The sequence below is a fragment of the Medicago truncatula genome, chromosome 3 (assembly GCF_003473485.1).
Source record: "Medicago truncatula cultivar Jemalong A17 chromosome 3, MtrunA17r5.0-ANR, whole genome shotgun sequence".
NCBI classification, from domain to species: Eukaryota; Viridiplantae; Streptophyta; class Magnoliopsida; order Fabales; family Fabaceae; genus Medicago; species Medicago truncatula.
The window spans coordinates 35,517,119-35,526,110 of NC_053044.1; the positions used below are offsets into that span (position 1 = coordinate 35,517,119).

The 8,992-nt window shown below is 28.2% G+C and overlaps 1 long non-coding RNA gene across 1 annotated transcript; it reads right to left on the bottom strand.

Moving 5' to 3' along the window:
* Positions 1-3,403: 3,403 nt before the first annotated feature.
* Positions 3,404-7,239, bottom strand: LOC112420355 (uncharacterized). Its single transcript, XR_003010364.2, has 2 exons — positions 6,853-7,239; positions 3,404-3,571 (listed from the first exon to the last, which is right to left on the bottom strand). It is a non-coding gene; the product is annotated as an uncharacterized lncRNA (long non-coding RNA).
* Between the last annotated feature and the right edge of the window lie 1,753 nt (positions 7,240-8,992).

The window sequence follows — 8,992 nt, forward strand, 5'->3', positions numbered from 1 at the left end:
GGAACTGTCTAACCTAATATTATCGGCATTATCAACATAAGTACATTATATGAACAATTCAGTTAATTTTGGATGACTAATCAAAAATTAGGTTGTTTCTATCCAATTGAATAAGATCTAATTTTGATCGATTTTTAGACATCTAAATTATAAATCATAATTTCTTTTACTAATATTGTAATATATGGCGGTTTCCTTTTATAATTGGCCTACAAAATACTTACATCTACATCAACAAGATATCCTATTTAATGTAAAAATACATATATTATCTTTATATGAAAAAAATTGATGGAGTTTTAATCAAATAATTAATTGAATTGATTAACATTTTTTTCTTAAGCATTATTTCAAGATAGTGTTCTTAAGCATTCGCTTGAAATTCAATTCCCATTAAAATATGTATCAATCAAACACATTTTCAATTTTTTAATTTTTAAAATATATTCATCAAACAAGTTTTTTTTATTTTTCATCTCTAAAACTGTTTTCAAAAACAGGATTACCAAACAAGATTTTTGTTCTTTTTCTTCTTAAAAAGACTTCTTAAAAATAGATTTACAAAAGAGTATTTAAAAACTAAAAACTAAAACACAATCAAACAGGCCCATATCTTGAAAGTTTTAAAACTTACTTTTTTTAAAACAAAACTTATGTTTTAATTCTGTTTTTTAATCCTTAACTTGTGTTTTTAGGACACAAGTTAGCATGACCTCGCTAATGTATTAATTCATTTATCATATTCTTTGTAACTTTTCTCTCTCAATAAAATCTTCACTTTCTTTTTGAAAAATAGATAGGATTCCCACCTTTTTTTTTTTTTGCTACAATGATGATTCCAACCCTTATTAACAATATACTTTGATGAAAATCTTTAAAATTCTGCTGTAAACTAATTTTTAATGCTTCATAATATCAAAAGTATGATTTTTCAAATTAACAAGAAAATATAACCAATATAAATACCTTTTTAGTATTACATATTTTTAAGTAGATTTTATTCCTTCATCATTAAAATGCGTAATAATAACTAATAATAATCTTGTCAAAAAAATAAATTAATAATAATTTACCAATGCTAAACTCCTATACATTTGTTCGTATATATACTCTATGGGAATTAGAAACCACAAGTCATATCATGTCTTTTTTAATAATTAATGACCATTACTTTTTCTATCTATTTATTTCTCGTACGCTCTACTTTTTTCGAAAATGTCTTTGAGATTTTCGGATTTTAAAATTCGAACTGATGTTTTCCTTTATTATAGGGTGAACAAAAAGAGTTTTTCACCAATTCGGATTTTGTAATCCGAAAAAATCCGAAAATCTCAAAAAATAGGGCGCACTATATGATTTTTTCGGATTATAGAATCTGAACACCCCCTAAACACCATTTTTTTCATGGTCCTGATGCAGTTCGGATTACGTAATTCGGACAACACCAGCACCAATTCTGAACATGTTTGTAATATAAATAGTCGTTTTAAGGACAATATTAATCTTCATAGCTTGTTTTTATGATCAAGACTCCCTTAGAAGGGATTCTTATGGGACTCCACCCTCAAAATCCCAAATTCCATCGTTTAAATTTTTTATGGTGCTAATGCAGTTTTCATAGCCCGGATTATGAAATCCGAACTCATCCGGATTATGAAATCTGAACTGCAAAGGGGAATTTTTGAAAATTTTTACAGGATACGTGAGGTGGGAAAAGTAATAGTCATATAATTAATATCATGTGGATGCGTAACTTATTTTGTTGGGGTCAAACAAAATGTGTTGAAACGATAGCCCATTTAAATTTGAAGATTTCTTTTTAGACCCTAAATATCTCTTTAGGCCTTCAAAATTTACATTTTTAACCTTAATAACATGTCCGATATATAACTACCGGAGCATCGTGTACATAGGTTCTGTTTGGTAAAAATAGCGGATAGCTTATAAGCTAGCTGATAGCTTATAGCTTATAGCTGATGACTTATAGCTGATAAGCTAGTTGAAGTGTTTGGTAAAATTAGTGGTTCAACTAACTTATAAATGTAAAATGACATAAAAGGACATTATTATTTCATAGTAATATTTATATTAATTAATATTTAAGTGTTTATAATTTATTAATTTAATATATTTTTTATGCATTATCATTGGAAAAATATAAAAAGTATCTACTCAGAAAAAAAATATAAAGAGTAAAAGATTTGGACAAAACAAAAAAAAGTATATTTCTTTAAAAAATAAAATAAGCATGTCAATAAAGTATAAAGAGTTTAGTGAATTTAAGCCTAGAAAAAGTATTAAAATATGATTATTTTAACTAGGGTTTTAAATGATTTAGACGTAAAAAAATGTAGACGTGAAATGATATATGAGAAATAGCTTAAGCCTAACACCCTTCATAAAAACAATTTAAGCCTAGCAAAAAGAATTTACACGTAACCAAAAAAAATTAAATGTGTCCTTTTTATGAAAAAAAAAAACTTAATTCATAAAAAAATATTTATTTAAACTGAAGGCAATGGTCATTTTATGTATGAAAAAAAAAATAAAAATTGCACTGGAGCTATATTGCAGTTGCACCGAGAATACAAGAGAATGCAATAGATCAAAACGAGTAATTATAAGGTAAGGCTATGGATGTTTATAAGGTAATTATATCTATTAGTTATATTATAATAAATTATAAAGGGTAAAAGGGGATTTTAGATAAAATAGTAAGGGCAAAAGTGGAAGAAAAAACAATAAGCTATAAGTTATAAGCTCAAACGCTACTTGGAATAGCATCTGAAAAATAGCTTATAAGCTTGTGAAATAAACTATAAGCTCGTGGTGAAAAACCATTATCAAACAGAGCTTTTTTTGTCGAACGAACTTATAAGCTATAAGCTAACTGTGTGGCCTTACCAAACAGAGCCGTAATTATCGGATGTTTATTTTAAATTTTCATTTTTGCACCTCCGGTACATAACTATAGGAAACGTATGAGAAAGAAAAAGGTTGAAACTTTTCAATTTAATTTTGATCATGAGGGACAAGGTTCCACACGTAGTGTAGAAAAATTAGAATTATCATGATGAAGGCGTATATGTACTAATTTTCAAAACGAAGTTAATTGTCTAAACTAAACATTTGATATTAGCAGCCTCAAAGTCACGACAATGTTATAAAATAAATCAAGTCATCAACCGTTTATTATTTTAACAATCCTTCTTGACACACTTCTTGTTTTTGTTTGCTTCTTATCAATAAATTTTATCATTCAATAAATTTTCTAATTACAAGAGCACAAATAAGAACATTAAAATATATCAATTAAGTTTCTATTTATTTGTACTTTTACATAAAAAAAAAAGACTTTTAAAATAAGGATAAAGACAAGAACCCTTTAGAATGAAAGTATAAATAAGGATAAAGACAAGTTAGAAATTTGATTTACCACATGAGGGTAAAATTGAGTTTTAAACACAAAACAATTTATATCAACTCATATCTCTAACCCTCACGAGATTCACAAGCTTACATACCCACAACCTTGTGCCTTTCACCCCACCAAAGTCACATGCTTTCAAACCTAGACAAAGAAGAGAAAACTAATCTAACAACTAATTACTAATATTTGTCATATAATAAAAAAAAAAACATACTTACACACCCATATATTTATTTTGGAACAAAAGTCAATTCACCCCTACCCAATCATTCTTACACAATAAATAGAAGAAAGAATAAAAGGAGGTTCTTGTGGAGAAAAAAATATAAAATGACCGTTGAAAATAGAGTAGAAAGCAGAAAAAGATAAGGTTTTGTTATGGATTTCTCCATAAAATTGAGTTTTGCACACAAAACACTTTATGTAATCTCGTATTTCTCACCCCATTAAATTCACACACTTAAACACCTATAACCTTTATACAGTATCTCTCATCCCCCACAAAGGTTACACACTTACTTACCCAATATACTAATTTTAAGAAGAAGAAAAATCATTTCACCCTACCCACACATTTCTCACACAATAAATAGAAGAAAAATAAAAGGGGATCTTGTGGAAAAAAATAGAATAAGTTTTAAACATGAGAAGAAATAAGAAAGAACCACAATTTTATTATTGGGTTTCTCTATATTTATTATTTTTGGTGAATTAACTATTTTTTGATTTTTTGGGATCTAAAGAGTTCTGAAAAATTGAGGTTTTCCTAACATTGTCCATAATCCATGATTGGATGCTTCTTATGTATATTTGTTTATGGATGTATTATCATTAAAATCAATTTGCTTGTTGATTTCAAAGGTTTATTAATTATGGGTTTGATAGAGAGATTTAGTATGGCTTGTCAGAGAAATTTATAAAATTACGATTTCGCTTGTATTATTGACTTTAAATTACCAAACTTAATTCATAATTTGTATTGATCTGACATGAAACTAAATTGTGCTTATTGATTCAATTTGTAATGATATTCTTTAGAATTTCAAATAATTGAAGGGCGATACGTTAAATGTGACTTTTTGGGTTCTTAAAGTGTCTTACAATTGATTTTAAATAGATTTAATCTATTAGGAAAATAGTCTATGTTGTTTTCTTCTATATGACGAGGGTGTTGTATAAGCCGAGCAAGACAAGACATCTCATGATGTTTAGTATTATTAGGCGAGGTTGTATATTATTAGGCGTATCATATATATATGAATATTAATTTTCTCTATGGGCATTTATATATTTTTAGATTTTAAGAGAATTTGTTGAGACTTTATATCTCTCATATGATGGACAGATTGTAACATAAACTTATATGTGCAATTGGGCTACTTTTGTGTTAAATTTGATTATTATGCTTTGAAACATGTTTAATATGAGCTCAAGTTTATTCTATAATGCGTATATCATTTTACCAAGTGTATAAGTGAATTTATGTCATTACTCGTGAGATATAAAGCCAAATGTAAAGTTTTAACTACACATATATGTTTACATGTATTATATAAGATGGCCCTTGAACATGTGAATTAAAGTTTTAAATTTATTTTAAAATTATTTTTCCTTAATTGTTTAATTACCTATTCACGTTTGAATGACATGTATAAGTGTTTCTTGTGTCATACATGTAAACTCAATACGTGATAAACGCCATGAATACTTCAAGTATGGAAAATTTCTCAGAAGCAACCAAAAAAACAATTTCAAAAATAAAACGCAAACCAAATTGCCCCATAATATAGAATTGGTCATGTTTCATGTTAATACTTCACCAAATTATGACAACAAATATGGAGAAACCCAAAATAAAACCATGTCCCTTTATGCTTTCTTCTCCCGTTTCAACGGTTATTCTGTTATTTTCTCCACAAGATTCTCTTTTATTATTTCTTTTATTTATTTATTGCGTAAGAAAAGTATGGGTAAGGTACAATAATTTTTGTCCCAAATTCAATATATGTGTTAAGTCCTCTTTTATTATAATCTGGTGAAGTATTAACATGAAATGTGACCAATTCTACATTATTGAAAAAAATTCATTTGCGTTTTAGTTTTGAAATTGTTCTTTTGGTTGCTTCTGCGAAATTTTCCCTACTTAAAGTATTCATGGTGTTTATCTCGTATCAAATTTACTTGTATCACACAGACAAACACTTATACATATCTTTCAAATGTGAATAGGTAATGGAACAATTAAGGACAAATCATTTTAAAATAAATTTAAAACTTTAATATCATAGGTTCAAGGGCCAACATAGGTAAGACATGTAAACATGTATATCTTTCAAGATAAAACTTTACATATGGCTTCAAATCTCACATGTAACAAGATAAATGCACTTATACACATGGTAAGATGATACATGCATTATAGAATGAATATAAGCTCATAATAAAACATGTTTCAAAGTACGCTGAGTAGATTTAACATGGACAAAGCCTAATTAATTACATAAGTTTATGTTTCAACATGTCCATCATATGAGATATATAAAGTGTTGGTGAATCCTCTTCAAATCCCAAACAATATAAATGCACATAAGAAAATGTAATATTCATATATATGATACACCTAATATATACAACCTCACCTAATAATATTCAACTTCACGAGGTATATCTTCTTGCGCAGCCTATACAACCCCTCGTCATATAGAAGGAAACAATATAGAAATATTTTTCTTGTAGATTAAATATTTTTAAAATTAATTGTAAGACACTTTAAGAACTCAAAAAGTCACATTTAAAGTATTGCCCTTCAATTAATTGAAATTCTAAAGAATCTCATTAAAAATTGAATGAACAATCACATTTCAGCTTCATATCAAATCAATACAAATTATGAATTAAGATAAAGTTAATAATTCAAGAAAAATCATATTTTTGTAAGTTTTTCTGGAATCATAGAATTTACATAGAACCATAATAAAATTTATCATGTTACAACTTAAAATCATAATTCATGCAAAATCATACACTGACTTTAATAGTATTTAAAAAAAAAATATGAGAGCATGAAGATGTAAATTTACTAACTTATTTAATTGTATAATTCTCAACATTGAAATATCTTAAAATTCCAATCAATATTTTGTTTTAGCCAATCACTAATCAAGCAATTTAAGAATAGGTTAATACCATATAGATTCACCCTAAAGAGAAACATGCAGATAGAAACTAATAAGCCATACTAAATCGTTCTATCAAACTCATAACTAATAAGCATTAGAAATCAACAAGAAAATTGAGTTTTAATGATAATAAATCAATAAAAAAAACGAAGCACCCAATCATGGATTATTGACGATGTTAGAAAAACCTCAATTATTCATAAATCCTAAGAACCTTAAAAATCAGTCAAGTAGTTAACTCACCAAAAAATGGTAGCAAATATGGAGTAACCTAGAACAAAATTGTAGCTCTTACTGCTTTCTTCTTCTGTTTCAATAGTTACTCTATTATTTTCTTCACAAGATCAACTTTTATTCTTGCTTCTTTTTATTGCATGATAAAGGTGTGGGTATGGTGAAATGATTTTTGTTTCAAAATCAATATGAGTTATGTAAGCATGTATCTTTGGTGGGGGTGAGAGAAACAAGGTAACGGGTGTGTGAATTTCGCAAGGGTGTGTCAGTGTGTGAATTTCGCGAGGGTGTGTCAGTGTGTGAATTTCGTAATGGATTGTGTTGAAATTGACATGTTAAATGGAGTGGGAAAGAAGATGAAGACGACAAGAGTTAGAAAATATGAAGATGTACTAAGCCAACAACAAGTGAATGGTTATAATATGTAAGTGTGCGGCGCATACTTGAAAAAATAGGGTTACGATCTACACAGGAAAGTTTTGGGCCTAACTTGTACATGACCCGCTAGCCCATTATACTTTACTTGTATTTTTTTCATAAAAAAAGTCTAGTCAAACAAGAGCTTTTTCAAAAGACTTTGGTGTGATTTTCCAAATTAAATATATGTTTTGTTTTAATTGTTTATTTTTTATCTGTTGTGTTAGCCTCTCTCTCTCTCTCTCTCTCTCTCTCTATATATATATATATATATATATATATATATATATATATATATATATATATATATGGTTTTGCTAATACACACCCACTCATTTTTATGAAGGTGTGCATTAGCAAGGTGCACCTTTTTGAGTTGGACAAAAACACCGCTCTTTTTAAATTAAAAATAAATAAAAATTGGGGGTAAAAATGTAATTTCAAATTTTTGTTTCCTCTCACTTTCTCCAATGTCCGGTTTCGTCTTTCCCAGAGAAACGCCAAGCCTACACAAATGAAGTAACAGAACTTGTTTTGTTCGTTTTCCCATGAGCAATCCTCGTTGTCCAAATCTTCTTGCAACCGGGTCATGATGCACAGACTCCTCTACGGCGACCTTGGACCCGGCGTCATCTGCGCTGGCGCCGTTTTAGAAACAGCTAACGTCGATTCCGTAGAAGTCATAAATCACACTAACTCGAATTTACGTTGTTAAAAAAAGATTTAGATTCTTCAACAAAATAAAAAAGGATTCAGATTTTTTAATTAATTCTTTAAAAAACAAAACAGATGTTTAAATTTAGTTGTTCGTTTTAAATTCATAATACAAATTGGGGGATCTTATTTTGTTTTGCTCGTGAGGTAATCCACTTGAGATGTTTCATGACCAAAACATTGTTTTTGTCTTCGTTACCTAACATTGTTGTGTTAAGGAAGATGGAGAGGTAAGAGGTAACTAAAAAAAAGCAAAATTACATGTCTATCCCCGATCTTGTTTATTTTTAATTTAAAAAGTGTTTTTGTCCAACTCAAAAAGGTTATATATATATATATATATATATATATATATATATATATATAAAGTATTTACCTCTCAAAATAAATAAATAAAACTATTTTTGAATGATTATATATAAGTATGAATCATATTAATACTTTGTATAAAATAAAATAAAAGTGAAAGGTGCACTTTTAGAGCGATAAGAAAAATGAAATGTTAGAGGAGGTTGATTGTTCATTTCGTTCATATTAGCAATTGTTTGGATTAGAAATGGACTTGGGCTGATATAATTGGCCGAAATAAATCTACTAAAATTGTTATTTTTGGTGAAATAATACATAGTCTGTAATTTAATTGGACATATTTTTTATACCGTTAATTTAGCTGCACCAAAAAACTAATCTTGGATTTGTCCCTAGGGCGAATTATGAGGTTACGTAAAGTGTTTGCGTGCAAAACTCAATTTTATGGAAACACCTAGAACAAAACCGTAGCCCTTTCTATTTTCTTCTCCCTTTTGAACGATTTTATTCTATTCTTTTCTCCATAAGAACTCCGTTTTATTTTCCTCAATTTATTGTGTGAGAATGATGTGAGTAGAGGTGAACTGGTTTTTGTCCCAAGATAAATAGAAGATTTCTTTTTCGGCCCCCCAATATCTCTTTAATCCCTCTAAATTTACAGTTTTAACCTTAATAACACGTCTGTTATATAACTACCAGTCATCCTGTA